The sequence below is a fragment of the Heterodontus francisci genome, chromosome 45 (assembly GCF_036365525.1).
Source record: "Heterodontus francisci isolate sHetFra1 chromosome 45, sHetFra1.hap1, whole genome shotgun sequence".
NCBI lineage: Eukaryota > Metazoa > Chordata > Chondrichthyes > Heterodontiformes > Heterodontidae > Heterodontus > Heterodontus francisci.
Genome location: NC_090415.1, coordinates 17,615,767 through 17,633,310, shown reverse-complemented (window position 1 = coordinate 17,633,310; position 17,544 = coordinate 17,615,767). Strand labels below are relative to the sequence as shown.

At 39.6% G+C, this 17,544-nt stretch overlaps 3 non-coding genes across 3 annotated transcripts; all 3 read right to left on the bottom strand.

Annotated features, from left to right (window-relative positions):
• Positions 1–9,166: 9,166 nt before the first annotated feature.
• Positions 9,167–9,238, bottom strand: trnae-uuc (transfer RNA glutamic acid (anticodon UUC)). The gene has a single exon. It is a non-coding gene; the product is annotated as a tRNA-Glu (tRNA).
• Positions 9,239–11,260: 2,022 nt separating this feature from the next.
• trnae-uuc (transfer RNA glutamic acid (anticodon UUC)) lies at positions 11,261–11,332 on the bottom strand. Its single transcript has one exon. It is a non-coding gene; the product is annotated as a tRNA-Glu (tRNA).
• A 2,022-nt stretch (positions 11,333–13,354) lies between these two features.
• Positions 13,355–13,426, bottom strand: trnae-uuc (transfer RNA glutamic acid (anticodon UUC)). Its single transcript has one exon. It is a non-coding gene; the product is annotated as a tRNA-Glu (tRNA).
• Between the last annotated feature and the right edge of the window lie 4,118 nt (positions 13,427–17,544).

The following is a 17,544-nucleotide window of genomic DNA, read 5'->3' as shown; positions in this document are numbered from 1 at the left end:
TGTGGATTCTCCTCCAGCTACAAGACTTGCCTTTTTTTTTCCTATGGCTACGTGCATCTTCCACACTGACACATCTCTCAACATGACATTTTAACATAGTTCAGAGAAGACGACCGTCATGCTTCACAATCCAACCTTAACATTGCAGTTCTTGCATAAATGTAAGCCATGAAAATACTCTAAACTTTATACAGCTGTGAGCAGTGTTCAGGTGATACAGAAAATCTGGTGCGTTGGGCAGAGACAATCAGTTAATCTATCAAAGTCTCTTGAAGTTATGCTCCTATCTATACTACTTACAACACAACTATTCTTATGCTATTGAAAAGCTTGGATAGATGGCTCTGGATTGTGTTATTTGAGTAGGTGGTTGTTCTCCTTCCAGCAATGTGGATTGAGGGGAGATCTGATGCAGGTGTAGGTAAGTTAGACAAGGATAACCCGTTCCCATTAGTTGATGGTACAAGGACTAGGAGACACAGATTGATGGTTTTGGGAAAGAGATGCCGGGAAATGTGAGGAAGCACTTTTTGCTTTACCTGCTGCATTGCAACTGCAATGTCTGTCCACAAGTGTGGTGGAAGCAGAGACAATCAATGATTTCAATAGGAAATTGGAGAAACACTTGAAGGAAACAAACTTGCTCCAGGGTGACGCCAATCAAGTGGGAGAATGAATCTGATTGGATGATAAGAATATTTTATCAATTTCAATTCTGTCAAAGCTTTGACATTTTTTTCGTTTGTAAAATACTGCAACTTAAAGGAAAGCTGCAACTTCAGGCTGCGATAGCCTGGAATGTAACCCAAGTCAACTGCTTGGAAGGCAGCTATGCTCACCACTATACCACCATCGCTTACTGTACTGTGCTGGTCCAGCGTTTTGATTAATAGAATGCTGTACAATGGTTTCAACTTGCACCTGAGCAACACGATTATGTTCACAGAAACACAATACTGTGAATGCTGGAAATCTGAAATAAAATCAGAAAGTGCTGCAAATATTCTGATCAATGGTCACTCACCTGAAACGTTAACTCTGCTTCTCTCTCCACAGATGCTGCCAGACCTGCTGAGTATTTCCAGCATTTCTTATTATTATTTCAGATTTCCAGCATCTGCAGTATTTTGCTTTTATTTTAGAGTTCAGTAGCGAACTGATCCTTTTTGCTTACTGGGCAGAACTATGCAGTGGAGTGACGCAGAAAACTGTACGAAGAACAATGTTTTTAACGGGCCCACAATTTCGAAGTTTAAGGAGGACAAAATACACAGCAATGTATGCATATAGTAAAGAGCTGTAAGTTTCAGGTAGATGTTACCTGAAAAGAGGTGAGACAGAGAATACCCAACCCGTCTCACCTTTAGATTCCTGACCAAGATAGACCGACAAGGTACAAACTCAAGTTATGTGACCATGTCAGAGAGTTTATTAGGCTTAACCAAGATGTACAAAGTTAATACTTAACAATGGTAATAGATATTCAGTAACACACAACACCCGTTCTTGTTTCTGTGCTTGCTGCCGCACGGACTTCTCTCCTTCTTCATCCCTTGCTGTGTTTTTTGACTATATTCTATCTTCTCCTTTTAAGTACCAACGATCTTCTGTTGACCCCTCTCTAAGTGTGCTGACGATGTCCTGTAACACCCTTTCTTTTATCCTTCTTGTGGTGCAAGGATGTTACCATATTAGTTTTGAATTGTTCCAAGTGTCCTAATTGGTCCAGGTTGACATCATTGTTTGACACTAGTTAGTTAATGGTTGAATCTACACACAGTACAGATGTTTCCCGATTCTTTCTATTTTAGCAAGGATCCTAAAGGTTACATTCTTGCTGATACCAGACATTTTTTTCTTTAATTCTGCCTTTATCTCATCTCTCTCCATGCAAGGAGTGCTGGTGACTCTCCCATTGTTCTCACAAAAAGGTTTAAACAAAGTATAGCCTTGAAAACACGTTTCATAATAAAGCAAGCAACGGATCAAACAGACTTCAATATGTTGATGTACAAAGCATATCATTAATCCTATTATTTTAGCTGTCCTTATTTGTCACAAACGTAAAATATGTCACGGTCCATCGCGCCCACTTTGTGGATTCTCCTCCAGCTACATGACTTGCCTTTTTTTTTCCTATGGCTACGTGCATCTTCCACACTGACACATCTCTCAACATGACATTTTAACATAGTTCAGAGAAGACGACCGTCATGCTTCACAATCCAACCTTAACATTGCAGTTCTTGCATAAATGTAAGCCATGAAAATACTCTAAACTTTATACAGCTGTGAGCAGTGTTCAGGTGATACAGAAAATCTGGTGCGTTGGGCAGAGACAATCAGTTAATCTATCAAAGTCTCTTGAAGTTATGCTCCTATCTATACTACTTACAACACAACTATTCTTATGCTATTGAAAAGCTTGGATAGATGGCTCTGGATTGTGTTATTTGAGTAGGTGGTTGTTCTCCTTCCAGCAATGTGGATTGTGGGGAGATCTGATGCAGGTGTAGGTAAGTTAGACAAGGATAACCCGTTCCCATTAGTTGATGGTACAAGGACTAGGAGACACAGATTGATGGTTTTGGGAAAGAGATGCCGGGAAATGTGAGGAAGCACTTTTTGCTTTACCTGCTGCATTGCAACTGCAATGTCTGTCCACAAGTGTGGTGGAAGCAGAGACAATCAATGATTTCAATAGGAAATTGGAGAAACACTTGAAGGAAACAAACTTGCTCCAGGGTGACGCCAATCAAGTGGGAGAATGAATCTGATTGGATGATAAGAATATTTTATCAATTTCAATTCTGTCAAAGCTTTGACATTTTTTTCGTTTGTAAAATACTGCAACATAAAGTAAACCTGCAATTTAAGGTTGCGATGGCCGGGAATCGAACCCAGGTCAATTGCTTGGAAGGCAGTTACTCTCACCACTATACCACCACCGCTTATTGTACTGTGATGGTCCAGCGTTTTGATTAATAGAATGCTGTACAATGGTTTCAACTTGTACCTGAGCAATGCGATTATGTTAACAGAAACACAATACTGTGAATGCTGGAAATCTGAAATAAAATCAGAAAGTGCTGCAAATATTCTCATCAATGGTCACTCACCTGAAACGTTAACTCTGCTTCTCTCTCCACAGATGCTGCCAGACCTGCTGAGTATTTCCAGCATTTCTTGTTTTTATTTCAGATTTCCAGCATCTGCAGTATTTTGCTTTTATTTTAGAGTTCAGTAGCGAACTGATCCTTTTTGCTTACTGGGCAGAACTATGCAGTGGAGTGACGCAGAAAACTGTACGAAGAACAATGTTTTTAACGGGCACACAATTTCGAAGTATAAAGAGGACAAAATACACAGCAATGTATGCATATAGTAAAGAGCTGTAAGTTTCAGCTAGATATTATCAGAACAGAGGTGAGACAGAGAATACCCAACCCGTCTCACCTTTAGATTCCTGACCAAGATAGACCTACAAGGTACAAACTCAAGTTATGTGACCAAGTCAGAGAGTTTATTAGGCTTAACTAAGATGTACAAAGTTAATACTTAACAATGGTAATAGATATTCAGTAACACACAACACCCGTTCTTGTTTCTGTGCTTGCTGCCGCACGGACTTCTCTCCTTCTTCATCCCTTGCTGTGTTTTTTGGACTATATTCTATCTTCTCCATTTAAGTACCAACGATCTTCTGTTGACCCCTGTCTAAGTGCGCTGACGATGTCCTGTAACACCCTTTCTTTTATCCTTCTTGTGGTGCAAGGATGTTACCATATTAGTTTTGAATTGTTCCAAGTGTCCTAATTGGTCCAGGTTGACATCATTGTTTGACACTAGTTAGTTAATGGTTGAATCTACACACATTACAGATGTTTCCCAACTCTTTCTATTTTAGCAAGGATCCTAAAGGTTACATGCTTGCTGATCCCAGACATTTTTTTCTTTAATTCTGCCTTTATCTCATCTCTCTCCATGCAAGGAGTGCTGGTGAGACTCCCATCGTTCTCACAAAAATGTTTAAACAAAGTATAGCCTTGAAAACACATTTCATAATAAAGCAAGCAACAGATCAAACAGACTTCAATATATTGATGTACAAAGCATATCATTAATCCTATTATTTTAGCTGTCCTTATTTGGCACAAACGTAAAATATGTCACGGTCCATCGTGCCCACATTGTGGATTCTCCTCCAGCTACATGACTTGCCTTTTTTTTTCCTATGGCTACGTGCATCTTCCACACTGACACATCTGTCAACATGACATTTTAACATAGTTCAGTGAAGATGACCGTCATGCTTCACAATCCAACATTAACATTGCAGTTCTTGCATAAATGTAAGCCATGAAAATACTCTAAATTTTACACAGCGGTGAGCAGTGTTCAGGTGATACAGAAAATCTGGTGCGTTGGGCAGAGACAATCAGTTAATCTATCAAAGTCTCTTGAAGTTATGCTCCTATCGAGACTACTTACAACACAACTATTCTTTTGTAATTGAAAAGCTTGGATAGATGGCTCCGGATTGTGTTATCTAAGTAAGTGGTTCTTCTCCTTACAGCAATGTGGATTGAGGGGAGATCTGATGCAGGTGTAGGTAAGTTAGACAAGGATAACCCGTTCCCATTAGTTGATGATGCAAGGACTAGGAGACACAGATTGATGGTTTTGGGAAATAGATGCAGCGAAATGTGAGGAAGCACTTTTTGCTTTCCCTGCTACATTGCAACTGCAATGTCTGTCCACAAGTGTGGTGGAAGCAGAGACAATCAATGATTTCAATAGGAATTTGGAGAAGCACTTGAAGGAAACAAACTTGCTCCAGGGTGACGTCAATCAAGCGGGAGAATGAATCTGATTGGATGATAAGAATATTTTATCAATTTCAATTCTGTCAAAGCTTTGACATTTTTTTCGTTTGTAAAATACTGCAACATAAAGTAAACCTGCATTTTAAGGTTGCGATGGCCGGGAATCAAACGCAGGTCAACTGCTTGGAAGGCAGCTATGCTCACCACTATACCACCATCGCTTACTGTACTGTGCTGCTCCAGCGTTTTGATTAATAGAATGCTGTACAATGGTTTCAACTTGTACCTGAGCAATACGATTGTGTTAACAGAAACACAAAACTGTGAATGCTGGAAATCTGAAATAAAATCAGAAAGTGCTGCAAATATTCTGATCAATGGTCACTCACCTGAAACGTTAACTCTGCTTCTCTCTCCACAGATGCTGCCAGACCTGCTGAGTATTTCCAGCATTTCTTGTTTTTATTTCAGATTTCCAGCATCTGCAGTATTTTGCTTTTATTTTAGAGTTTTGTAGTGAACTGATCCTTTTTGCTTACTGGGCAGAACTATGCAGTGGAGTGACGCAGAAAACTGTACAAAGAACAATGTATTTAACGGGCCCACAATTTCGAAGTTTAAGGAGGACAAAATACACAGCAATGTATGCATATAGTAAAGAGCTGTAAGTTTCAGGTAGATGTTACCTGAACAGAGGTGAGACAGAGAATACCCAACCCGTCTCACCTTTAGATTCCTGACCAAGATAGACCGACAAGGTACAAACTCAAGTTATGTGACCAAGTCAGAGAGTTTATTAGGCTTAACCAAGATGTACAAAGTTAATACTTAACAATGGTAATAGATATTCAGTAACACACAACACCCGTTCTTGTTTCTGTGCTTGCTGCCGCATGGACTTCTCTCCTTCTTCATCCCTTGCTGTGTTTTTTTGACTATATTCTATCTTCTCCTTTTAAGTACCAACGATCTTCTGTTGACCCCTCTCTAAGTGTGCTGACGATGTCCTGTAACACCCTTTCTTTTATCCTTCTTGTGGTGCAAGGATGTTACCATATTAGTTTTGAATTGTTCCAAGTGTCCTAATTGGTCCAGGTTGACATCACTGTTTGACACTAGTTAGTTAATGGTTGAATCTACACACAGTACAGATGTTTCCCGACCCTTTCTATTTTAGAAAGGATCCTAAAGGTTACATTCTTGCTGATCCCAGACATTTTTTTCTTTAATTCTGCCTTTATATCATCTCTCTCCATGCAAGGAGTGCTGGTGACTCTCCCATTGTTCTCACAAAAAGGTTTAAACAAAGTATAGCCTTGAAAACACATTTCATAATAAAGCAAGCAACAGATCAAACAGACTTCAATATATTGATGTACAAAGCATATCATTAATCCTATTATTTTAGCTGTCCTTATTTGGCACAAACGTAAAATATGTCACGGTCCATCGCGCCCACATTGTGGATTCTCCTCCAGCTACATGACTTGCCTTTTTTTTTCCTATGGCTACGTGCATCTTTCACACTGACACATCTCTCAACATGACATTTTAACATAGTTCAGTGAAGATGACCGTCATGCTTCACAATCCAACCTTAACATTGCAGTTCTTGCATAAATGTAAGCCATGAAAATACTCTAAACTTTATACAGCTGTGAGCAGTGTTCAGGTGATACAGAAAATCTGGTGCGTTGGGCAGAGACAATCAGTTAATCTATCAAAGTCTCTTGAAGTTATGCTCCTATCTATACTACTTACAACACAACTATTCTTATGCTATTGAAAAGCTTGGATAGATGGCTCTGGATTGTGTTATCTAAGTAGGTGGTTGTTCTCCTTCCAGCAATGTGGATTGAGGGGAGATCTGATGCAGGTGTAGATAAGTTAGACAAGGATAACCCGTTCCCATTAGTTGATGGTACAAGGACTAGGAGACATAGATTGATGGTTTTGGGAAAGAGATGCCGGGAAATGTGAGGAAGCACTTTTTGCTTTCCCTGCTACATTGCAACTGCAATGTCTGTCCACAAGTGTGGTGGAAGCAGAGACAATCAATGATTTCAATAGGAAATTGGAGAAACACGTGAAGGAAACAAACTTGCTCCAGGGTGACGCCAATCAAGCGGGAGAATGAATCTGATTGGATGATAAGAATATTTTATCAATTTCAATTCTGTCAAAGCTTTGACATTTTTTTCGTTTGTAAAATACTGCAACATAAAGTAAACCTGCATTTTAAGGTTGCGATGGCCGGGAATCAAACGCAGGTCAACTGCTTGGAAGGCAGCTATGCTCACCACTATACCACCATCGCTTACTGTACTGTGCTCGTCCAGCGTTTTGATTAATAGAATGCTGTACAATGGTTTCAACTTGCACCTGAGCAACACGATTATGTTAACAGTAACACAATACTGTGAATGCTGGAAATCTGAAATAAAATCAGAAAGTGCTGCAAATATTCTGATCAATGGTCACTCACCTGAAACGTTAACTCTGCTTCTCTCTCCACAGATGCTGCCAGACCTGCTGAGTATTTCCAGCATTTCTTATTATTATTTCAGATTTCCAGCATCTGCAGTATTTTGCTTTTATTTTAGAGTTTAGTAGCGAACTGATCCTTTTTGCTTACTGGGCAGAACTATGCAGTGGAGTGACGCAGAAAACTGTACGAAGAACAATGTTTTTAACGGGCCCACAATTTCGAAGTTTAAGGAGGACAAAATACACAGCAATGTATGCATATAGTAAAGAGCTGTAAGTTTCAGGTAGATGTTACCTGAACAGAGGTGAGACAGAGAATACCCAACCCGTCTCACCTTTAGATTCCTGACCAAGATAGACCGACAAGGTACAAACTCAAGTTATGTGACCATGTCAGAGAGTTTATTAGGCTTAACCAAGATGTACAAAGTTAATACTTAACAATGGTAATAGATATTCAGTAACACACAACACCCGTTCTTGTTTCTGTGCTTGCTGCCGCACGGACTTCTCTCCTTCTTCATCCCTTGCTGTGTTTTTTTGACTATATTCTATCTTCTACTTTTAAGTACCAGCGATCTTCTGTTGACCCCTCTCTAAGTGTGCTGACAATGTCCTGTAACACCCTTTCTTTTATCCTTCTTGTGGTGCAAGGATGTTACCATATTAGTTTTGAATTGTTCCAAGTGTCCTAATTGGTCCAGGTTGACATCATTGTTTGACACTAGTTAGTTAATGGTTGAATCTACACACAGTACAGATGTTTCCCGATTCTTTCTATTTTAGCAAGGATCCTAAAGGTTACATTCTTGCTGATACCAGACATTTTTTTCTTTAATTCTGCCTTTATCTCATCTCTCTCCATGCAAGGAGTGCTGGTGACTCTCCCATTGTTCTCACAAAAAGGTTTAAACAAAGTATAGCCTTGAAAACACATTTCATAATAAAGCAAGCAACAGATCAAACAGACTTCAATATATTGATGTACAAAGCATATCATTAATCCTATTATTTTAGCTGTCCTTATTTGTCACAAACGTAACATATGTCACGGTCCATCGCGCCCACTTTGTGGATTCCCCTCCAGCTACATGACTTGCCTTTTTTTTCCTATGGCTACGTGCATCTTCCACACTGACACATCTCTCAACATGACATTTTAACATAGTTCAGAGAAGATGACCGTCATGCTTCACAATCCAACCTTAACATTGCAGTTCTTGCATAAATGTAAGCCATGAAAATACTCTAAACTTTACACAGCGGTGAGCAGTGTTCAGGTGATGCAGAAAATCTGGTGCGTTGGGCAGAGACAATCAGTTAATCTATCAAAGTCTCTTGAAGTTATGCTCCTATCTATACTACTTACAACACAACTGTTCTTATGCTATTGAAAAGCTTGGATAGATGGCTCTGGATTGTGTTATCTAAGTAGGTGGTTGTTCTCCTTCCAGCAATGTGGATTGAGGGGAGATCTGATGCAGGTGTAGGTAAGTTAGACAAGGATAACCCGTTCCCATTAGTTGATGGTACAAGGACTAGGAGACACAGATTGATGGTTTTGGGAAAGAGATGCCGGGAAATGTGAGGAAGCACTTTTTGCTTTACCTGCTACATTGCAACTGCAATGTCTGTCCACAAGTGTGGTGGAAGCAGAGACAATCAATGATTTCAATGGGAAATTGGAGAAACACTTGAAGGAAACAAACTTGCTCCAGGGTGACGCCAATCAAGCGGGAGAATGAATCTGATTGGATGATAAGAATATTTTATCAATTTCAACTCTGTCAAAGCTTTGACATGTTTTTCCTTTGTAAAATACTGCAACATAAAGTAAACCTGCAATTTGAGGTTGCGATGGCTGGGAATCGAACCCAGGTCAACTGCTTGAAAGGCAGCTATGCTCACCACTATAACACCATCGCTTACTGTACTGCGCTGATCCAGCGTTTTGATTAATAGAATGCTGTACAATGGTTTCAACTTGCACCTGAGCAACACGATTATGTTCACAGAAACACAATACTGTGAATGCTGGAAATCTGAAATAAAATCAGAAAGTGCTGCAAATATTCTGATCAATGGTCACTCACCTGAAACGTTAACTCTGCTTCTCTCTCCACAGATGCTGCCAGACCTGCTGAGTATTTCCAGCATTTCTTATTATTATTTCAGATTTCCAGCATCTGCAGTATTTCGCTTTTATTTTAGAGTTTAGTAGCGAACTGATCCTTTTTGCTTACTGGGCAGAACTATGCAGTGGAGTGACGCAGAAAACTGTACGAAGAACAATGTTTTTAACGGTCCCACAATTTCGAAGTTTAAGGAGGACAAAATACACAGCAATGTATGCATATAGTAAAGAGCTGTAAGTTTCAGGTAGATGTTACCTGAACAGGGATGAGACAGAGAAACCCAACCCGTCTCACCTTTACATTCCTGACCAAGACAGACCGACAAGGTACAAACTCAAGTTATGTGACCATGTCAGAGAGTTTATTAGGCTTAACCAAGATGTACAAAGTTAATACTTAACAATGGTAATAGATATTCAGTAACACACAACACCCGTTCTTGTTTCTGTGCTTGCTGCCGCACGGACTTCTCTCCTTCTTCATCCCTTGCTGTGTTTTTTGACTATATTCTAGCTTCTCCTTTTAAGTACCAACGATCTTCTGTTGACCCCTCTCTAAGTGTGCTGACGATGCCCTGTAACACCCTTTCTTTTATCCTTCTTGTGGTGCAAGGATGTTACCATATTAGTTTTGAATTGTTCCAAGTGTCCTAATTTGTCCAGGTTGACATCATTGTTTGACACTAGTTAGTTAATGGTTGAATCTACACACAGTACAGATGTTTCCCGATTCTTTCTATTTTAGCAAGGATCCTAAAGGTTACATTCTTGCTGATCCCAGACATTTTTTTCTTTAATTCTGCCTTTATCTCATCTCTCTCCATGCAAGGAGTGCTGGTGACTCTCCCATTCTTCTCACAAAAAGGTTTAAACAAAGTATAGCCTTGAAAACACATTTCATAATAAAGCAAGCAACAGACCAAACAGACTTCAATATATTGATGTACAAAGCATATCATTAATCCTATTATTTTAGCTGTCCTTATTTGTCACAAAAGTAAAATATGTCACAGTCCATCGCGCACGCTTTGTGGATTCTCCTCCAGCTACATGACTTGCCTTTTTTTTTCCTTTGGCTACGTGCATCTTCCACACTGACACATCTCTCAACATGACATTTTAACATAGTTCAGAGAAGTTGACCGTCATGCTTCACAATCCAACCTTAACATTGCAGTTCTTGCATAAATGTAAGCCATGAAAATACTCTAAACTTTATACAGCTGTGAGCAGTGTTCAGGTGATACAGAAAATCTGGTGCGTTGGGCAGAGACAATCAGTTAATCTATCAAAGTCTCTTGAAGTTATGCTCCTATCTATACTACTTACAACACAACTATTCTTTTGTTATTGAAAAGCTTGGATAGATGGCTCTGGATTGTGTTATCTAAGTAAGTGGTTGTTCTCCTTCCAGCAATGTGGATTGAGGGGAGATCTGATGCAGGTGTAGGTAAGTTAGACAAGGATAACCCGTTCCCATTAGTTGATGGTACAAGGACTAGGAGACACAGATTGATGGTTTTGGGAAAGAGATGCCGGGAAATGTGAGGAAGCACTTTTTGCTTTACCTGCTACATTGCAACTGCAATGTCTGTCCACAAGTGTGGTGGAAGCAGAGACAATCAATGATTTCAATGGGAAATTGGAGAAACACTTGAAGGAAACAAACTTGCTCCAGGGTGACGCCAATCAAGCGGGAGAATGAATCTGATTGGATGATAAGAATATTTTATCAATTTCAACTCTGTCAAAGCTTTGACATGTTTTTCCTTTGTAAAATACTGCAACATAAAGTAAACCTGCAATTTGAGGTTGCGATGGCTGGGAATCGAACCCAGGTCAACTGCTTGAAAGGCAGCTATGCTCACCACTATAACACCATCGCTTACTGTACTGCGCTGATCCAGCGTTTTGATTAATAGAATGCTGTACAATGGTTTCAACTTGCACCTGAGCAACACGATTATGTTCACAGAAACACAATACTGTGAATGCTGGAAATCTGAAATAAAATCAGAAAGTGCTGCAAATATTCTGATCAATGGTCACTCACCTGAAACGTTAACTCTGCTTCTCTCTCCACAGATGCTGCCAGACCTGCTGAGTATTTCCAGCATTTCTTATTATTATTTCAGATTTCCAGCATCTGCAGTATTTCGCTTTTATTTTAGAGTTTAGTAGCGAACTGATCCTTTTTGCTTACTGGGCAGAACTATGCAGTGGAGTGACGCAGAAAACTGTACGAAGAACAATGTTTTTAACGGTCCCACAATTTCGAAGTTTAAGGAGGACAAAATACACAGCAATGTATGCATATAGTAAAGAGCTGTAAGTTTCAGGTAGATGTTACCTGAACAGAGGTGAGACAGAGAAACCCAACCCGTCTCACCTTTACATTCCTGACCAAGACAGACCGACAAGGTACAAACTCAAGTTATGTGACCATGTCAGAGAGTTTATTAGGCTTAACCAAGATGTACAAAGTTAATACTTAACAATGGTAATAGATATTCAGTAACACACAACACCCGTTCTTGTTTCTGTGCTTGCTGCCGCACGGACTTCTCTCCTTCTTCATCCCTTGCTGTGTTTTTTGACTATATTCTAGCTTCTCCTTTTAAGTACCAACGATCTTCTGTTGACCCCTCTCTAAGTGTGCTGACGATGCCCTGTAACACCCTTTCTTTTATCCTTCTTGTGGTGCAAGGATGTTACCATATTAGTTTTGAATTGTTCCAAGTGTCCTAATTTGTCCAGGTTGACATCATTGTTTGACACTAGTTAGTTAATGGTTGAATCTACACACAGTACAGATGTTTCCCGATTCTTTCTATTTTAGCAAGGATCCTAAAGGTTACATTCTTGCTGATCCCAGACATTTTTTTCTTTAATTCTGCCTTTATCTCATCTCTCTCCATGCAAGGAGTGCTGGTGACTCTCCCATTCTTCTCACAAAAAGGTTTAAACAAAGTATAGCCTTGAAAACACATTTCATAATAAAGCAAGCAACAGATCAAACAGACTTCAATATATTGATGTACAAAGCATATCATTAATCCTATTATTTTAGCTGTCCTTATTTGTCACAAAAGTAAAATATGTCACAGTCCATCGCGCACGCTTTGTGGATTCTCCTCCAGCTACATGACTTGCCTTTTTTTTTCCTTTGGCTACGTGCATCTTCCACACTGACACATCTCTCAACATGACATTTTAACATAGTTCAGAGAAGTTGACCGTCATGCTTCACAATCCAACCTTAACATTGCAGTTCTTGCATAAATGTAAGCCATGAAAATACTCTAAACTTTATACAGCTGTGAGCAGTGTTCAGGTGATACAGAAAATCTGGTGCGTTGGGCAGAGACAATCAGTTAATCTATCAAAGTCTCTTGAAGTTATGCTCCTATCTATACTACTTACAACACAACTATTCTTTTGTTATTGAAAAGCTTGGATAGATGGCTCTGGATTGTGTTATCTAAGTAAGTGGTTGTTCTCCTTCCAGCAATGTGGATTGAGGGGAGATCTGATGCAGGTGTAGGTAAGTTAGACAAGGATAACCCGTTCCCATTAGTTGATGGTACAAGGACTAGGAGACACAGATTGATGGTTTTGGGAAAGAGATGCCGGGAAATGTGAGGAAGCACTTTTTGCTTTACCTGCTACATTGCAACTGCAATGTCTGTCCACAAGTGTGGTGGAAGCAGAGACAATCAATGATTTCAATGGGAAATTGGAGAAACACTTGAAGGAAACAAACTTGCTCCAGGGTGACGCCAATCAAGCGGGAGAATGAATCTGATTGGATGATAAGAATATTTTATCAATTTCAACTCTGTCAAAGCTTTGACATGTTTTTCCTTTGTAAAATACTGCAACATAAAGTAAACCTGCAATTTGAGGTTGCGATGGCTGGGAATCGAACCCAGGTCAACTGCTTGAAAGGCAGCTATGCTCACCACTATAACACCATCGCTTACTGTACTGCGCTGATCCAGCGTTTTGATTAATAGAATGCTGTACAATGGTTTCAACTTGCACCTGAGCAACACGATTATGTTCACAGAAACACAATACTGTGAATGCTGGAAATCTGAAATAAAATCAGAAAGTGCTGCAAATATTCTGATCAATGGTCACTCACCTGAAACGTTAACTCTGCTTCTCTCTCCACAGATGCTGCCAGACCTGCTGAGTATTTCCAGCATTTCTTATTATTATTTCAGATTTCCAGCATCTGCAGTATTTTGCTTTTATTTTAGAGTTTAGTAGCGAACTGATCCTTTTTGCTTACTGGGCAGAACTATGCAGTGGAGTGACGCAGAAAACTGTACGAAGAACAATGTTTTTAACGGGCCCACAATTTCGAAGTTTAAGGAGGACAAAATACACAGCAATGTATGCATATAGTAAAGAGCTGTAAGTTTCAGGTAGATGTTACCTGAACAGAGGTGAGACAGAGAATACCCAACCCGTCTCACCTTTAGATTCCTGACCAAGATAGACCTACAAGGTACAAACTCAAGTTATGTGACCATGTCAGAGAGTTTATTAGGCTTAACCAAGATGTACAAAGTTAATACTTAACAATGGTAATAGATATTCAGTAACACACAACACCCGTTCTTGTTTCTGTGCTTGCTGCCGCACGGACTGCTCTCCTTCTTCATCCCTTGCTGTGTTTTTTTGACTATATTCTAGCTTCTCCTTTTAAGTACCAACGATCTTCTGTTGACCCCTCTCTAAGTGTGCTGATGATGTCCTGTAACACCCTTTCTTTTATCCTTCTTGTGGTGCAAGGATGTTACCATATTAGTTTTGAATTGTTCCAAGTGTCCTAATTGGTCCAGGTTGACATCATTGTTTGACACTAGTTAGTTAATGGTTGAATCTACACACAGTACAGATGTTTCCCGATTCTTTCTATTTTAGCAAGGATCCTAAAGGTTACATTCTTGCTGATCCCAGACATTTTTTTCTTTAATTCTGCCTTTATCTCATCTCTCTCCATGCAAGGAGTGCTGGTGACTCTCCCATTGTTCTCACAAAAAGGTTTAAACAAAGTATAGCCTTGAAAACACATTTCATAATAAAGCAAGCAACAGATCAAACAGACTTCAATATATTGATGTACAAAGCATATCATTAATCCTATTATTTTAGCTGTCCTTATTTGTCACAAAAGTAAAATATGTCACGGTCCATCGCGCCCACTTTGTGGATTCTCCTCCAGCTACATGACTTGCCTTTTTTTTTCCTATGGCTACGTGCATCTTCCACACTGACACATCTCTCAACATGACATTTTAACATAGTTCAGAGAAGATGACCGTCATGCTTCACAATCCAACCTTAACATTGCAGTTCTTGCATAAATGTAAGCCATGAAAATACTCTAAACTTTATACAGCTGTGAGCAGTGTTCAGGTGATACAGAAAATCTGGTGCGTTGGACAGAGACAATCAGTTAATCTATCAAAGTCTCTTGAAGTTATGCTCCTATCTATACTACTTAGAACACAACTATTCTTATGCTATTGAAAAGCTTGGATAGATGGCTCTGGATTGTGTTATCTAAGTAGGTGGTTGTTCTCCTTCCAGCAATGTGGATTGAGGGGAGATCTGATGCAGGTGTAGGTAAGTTAGACAAGGATAACCCGTTCCCATTAGTTGATGGTACAAGGACTAGGAGACACAGATTGATGGTTTTGGGAAAGAGATACCGGGAAATGTGAGGAAGCACCTTTTGCTTTACCTGCTCCATTGCAACTGCAATGTCTGTCCACAAGTGTGGTGGAAGCAGAGACAATCAATGATTTCAATAGGAAATTGGAAAAACACTTGAAGGAAACAAACTTGCTCCAGGGTGACGCCAATCAAGCGGGAGAATGAATCTGATTGGATGATAAGAATATTTTATCAATTTCAATTCTGTCAAAGCTTTGACATGTTTTCGTTTGTAAAATACTGCAATATGAAGAAAACCTGCAATTTAAGGTTGAATTGGCCAAGAATCGAACCCAGGTCAACTGCTTGGAAGGCAGCTATGCTCACCACTATACCACCATCGCTTACTATACTGCGCTGGTCCAGCGCTTTGATTAATAGAATGCTGTACAATGGTTTCAACTTGCACCTGAGCAACACGATTATGCTCACAGAAACACAATACTGTGAATGCTGGAAATCTGAAATAAAATCAGAAAGTGCTGCAAATATTCTGATCAATGGTCACTCACCTGAAACGTTAACTCTGCTTCTCTCTCCACAGATACTGCCAGACCTGCTGAGTATTTCCAGCATTTCTTATTATTATTTCAGATTTCCAGCATCTGCAGTATTTTGCTTTTATTTTAGAGTTTAGTAGCGATCTGATCCTTTTTGCTTACTGGGCAGAACTATGCAGTGGAGTGACGCAGAAAACTGTACGAAGAACAATGTTTTTAACGGGCCCACAATTTCGAAGTTTAAGGAGGACAAAATACACAGCAATGTATGCATATAGTAAAGAGCTGTAAGTTTCAGGTAGATGTTACCTGAACAGATGTGAGACAGAGAATACCCAACCCGTCTTACCTTTAGATTCCTGACCAAGATAGACCGACAAGGTACAAACTCAAGTTATGTGACCATGTCAGAGAGTTTATTAGGCTTAACCAAGATGTACAAAGTTAATACTTAACAATGGTAATAGATATTCACTAACACACAACACCCGTTCTTGTTTCTGTGCTTGCTGCCGCACGGACTTCTCTCCTTCTTCATCCCTTGCTGTGTTTTTTTGACTATATTCGATCTTCTCCTTTTAAGTACCAACGATCTTCTGTTGACCCCTCTCTAAGTGTGCTGACGATGTCCTGTAACACCCTTTCTTTTATCCTTCTTGTGGTGCAAGGATGTTACCATATTAGTTTTGAATTGTTCCAAGTGTCCTAATTGGTCCAGGTTGACATCATTGTTTGACACTAGTTAGTTAATGGTTGAATCTACACACAGTACAGATGTTTCCCGATTCTTTCTATTTTAGCAAGGATCCTAAAGGTTACATTCTTGCTGATCCCAGACATTTTTTCTTTAATTCTGCCCTTATCTCATCTCTCTCCATGCAAGGAATGCTGGTGACTCTCCCATTGTTCTCACAAAAAGGTTTAAACAAAGTATAGCCTTGAAAACACATTTCATAATAAAGCAAGCAACAGATCAAACAGACTTCAATATATTGATGTACAAAGCATATCATTAATCCTATTATTTTAGCTGTCCTTATTTGTCACAAAAGTAAAATATGTCACGGTCCATCGCGACCACTTTGTGGATTCTCCTCCAGCTACATGACTTGCCTTTTTTTTGCCTATGGCTACGTGCATCTTCCACACTGACACATCTCTCAACATGACATTTTAACATAGTTCAGAGAAGATGACCGTCATGCTTCACAATCCAACCTTAACATTGCAGTTCTTGCATAAATGTAAGCCATGAAAATACTCTAAACTTTATACAGCTGTGAGCAGTGTTCAGGTGATACAGAAAATCTGGTGCGTTGGGCAGAGACAATCAGTTAATCTATCAAAGTCTCTTGAAGTTATGCTCCTATCTATACTACTTACAACACAACTATTCTTATGCTATTGAAAAGCTTGGATAGATGGCTCTGGATTGTGTTATCTAAGTAAGTGGTTGTTCTCCTTACAGCAATGTGGATTGAGGGGAGATCTGATGCAGGTGTAGGTAGGTTAGACAAGGATAACCCGTTCCCATTAGTTGATGGTACAAGGACTAGGAGACACAGATTGATGGTTTTGGGAAAGAGATGCCGGGAAATGTGAGGAAGCACTTTTTGCTTTACCTGCTGCATTGCAACTGCAATGTCTGTCCACAAGTGTGGTGGAAGCAGAGACAATCAATGATTTCAATAGGAAATTGGAGAAACACTTGAAGGAAACAAACTTGCTCCAGGGTGACGCCAATCAAGTGGGAGAATGAATCTGATTGGATGATAAGAATATTTTATCAATTTCAATTCTGTCAAAGCTTTGACATGTTTTTCGTTTGGAAAATACTGCAACATAAAGTAAACCTGCAATTTAAGGT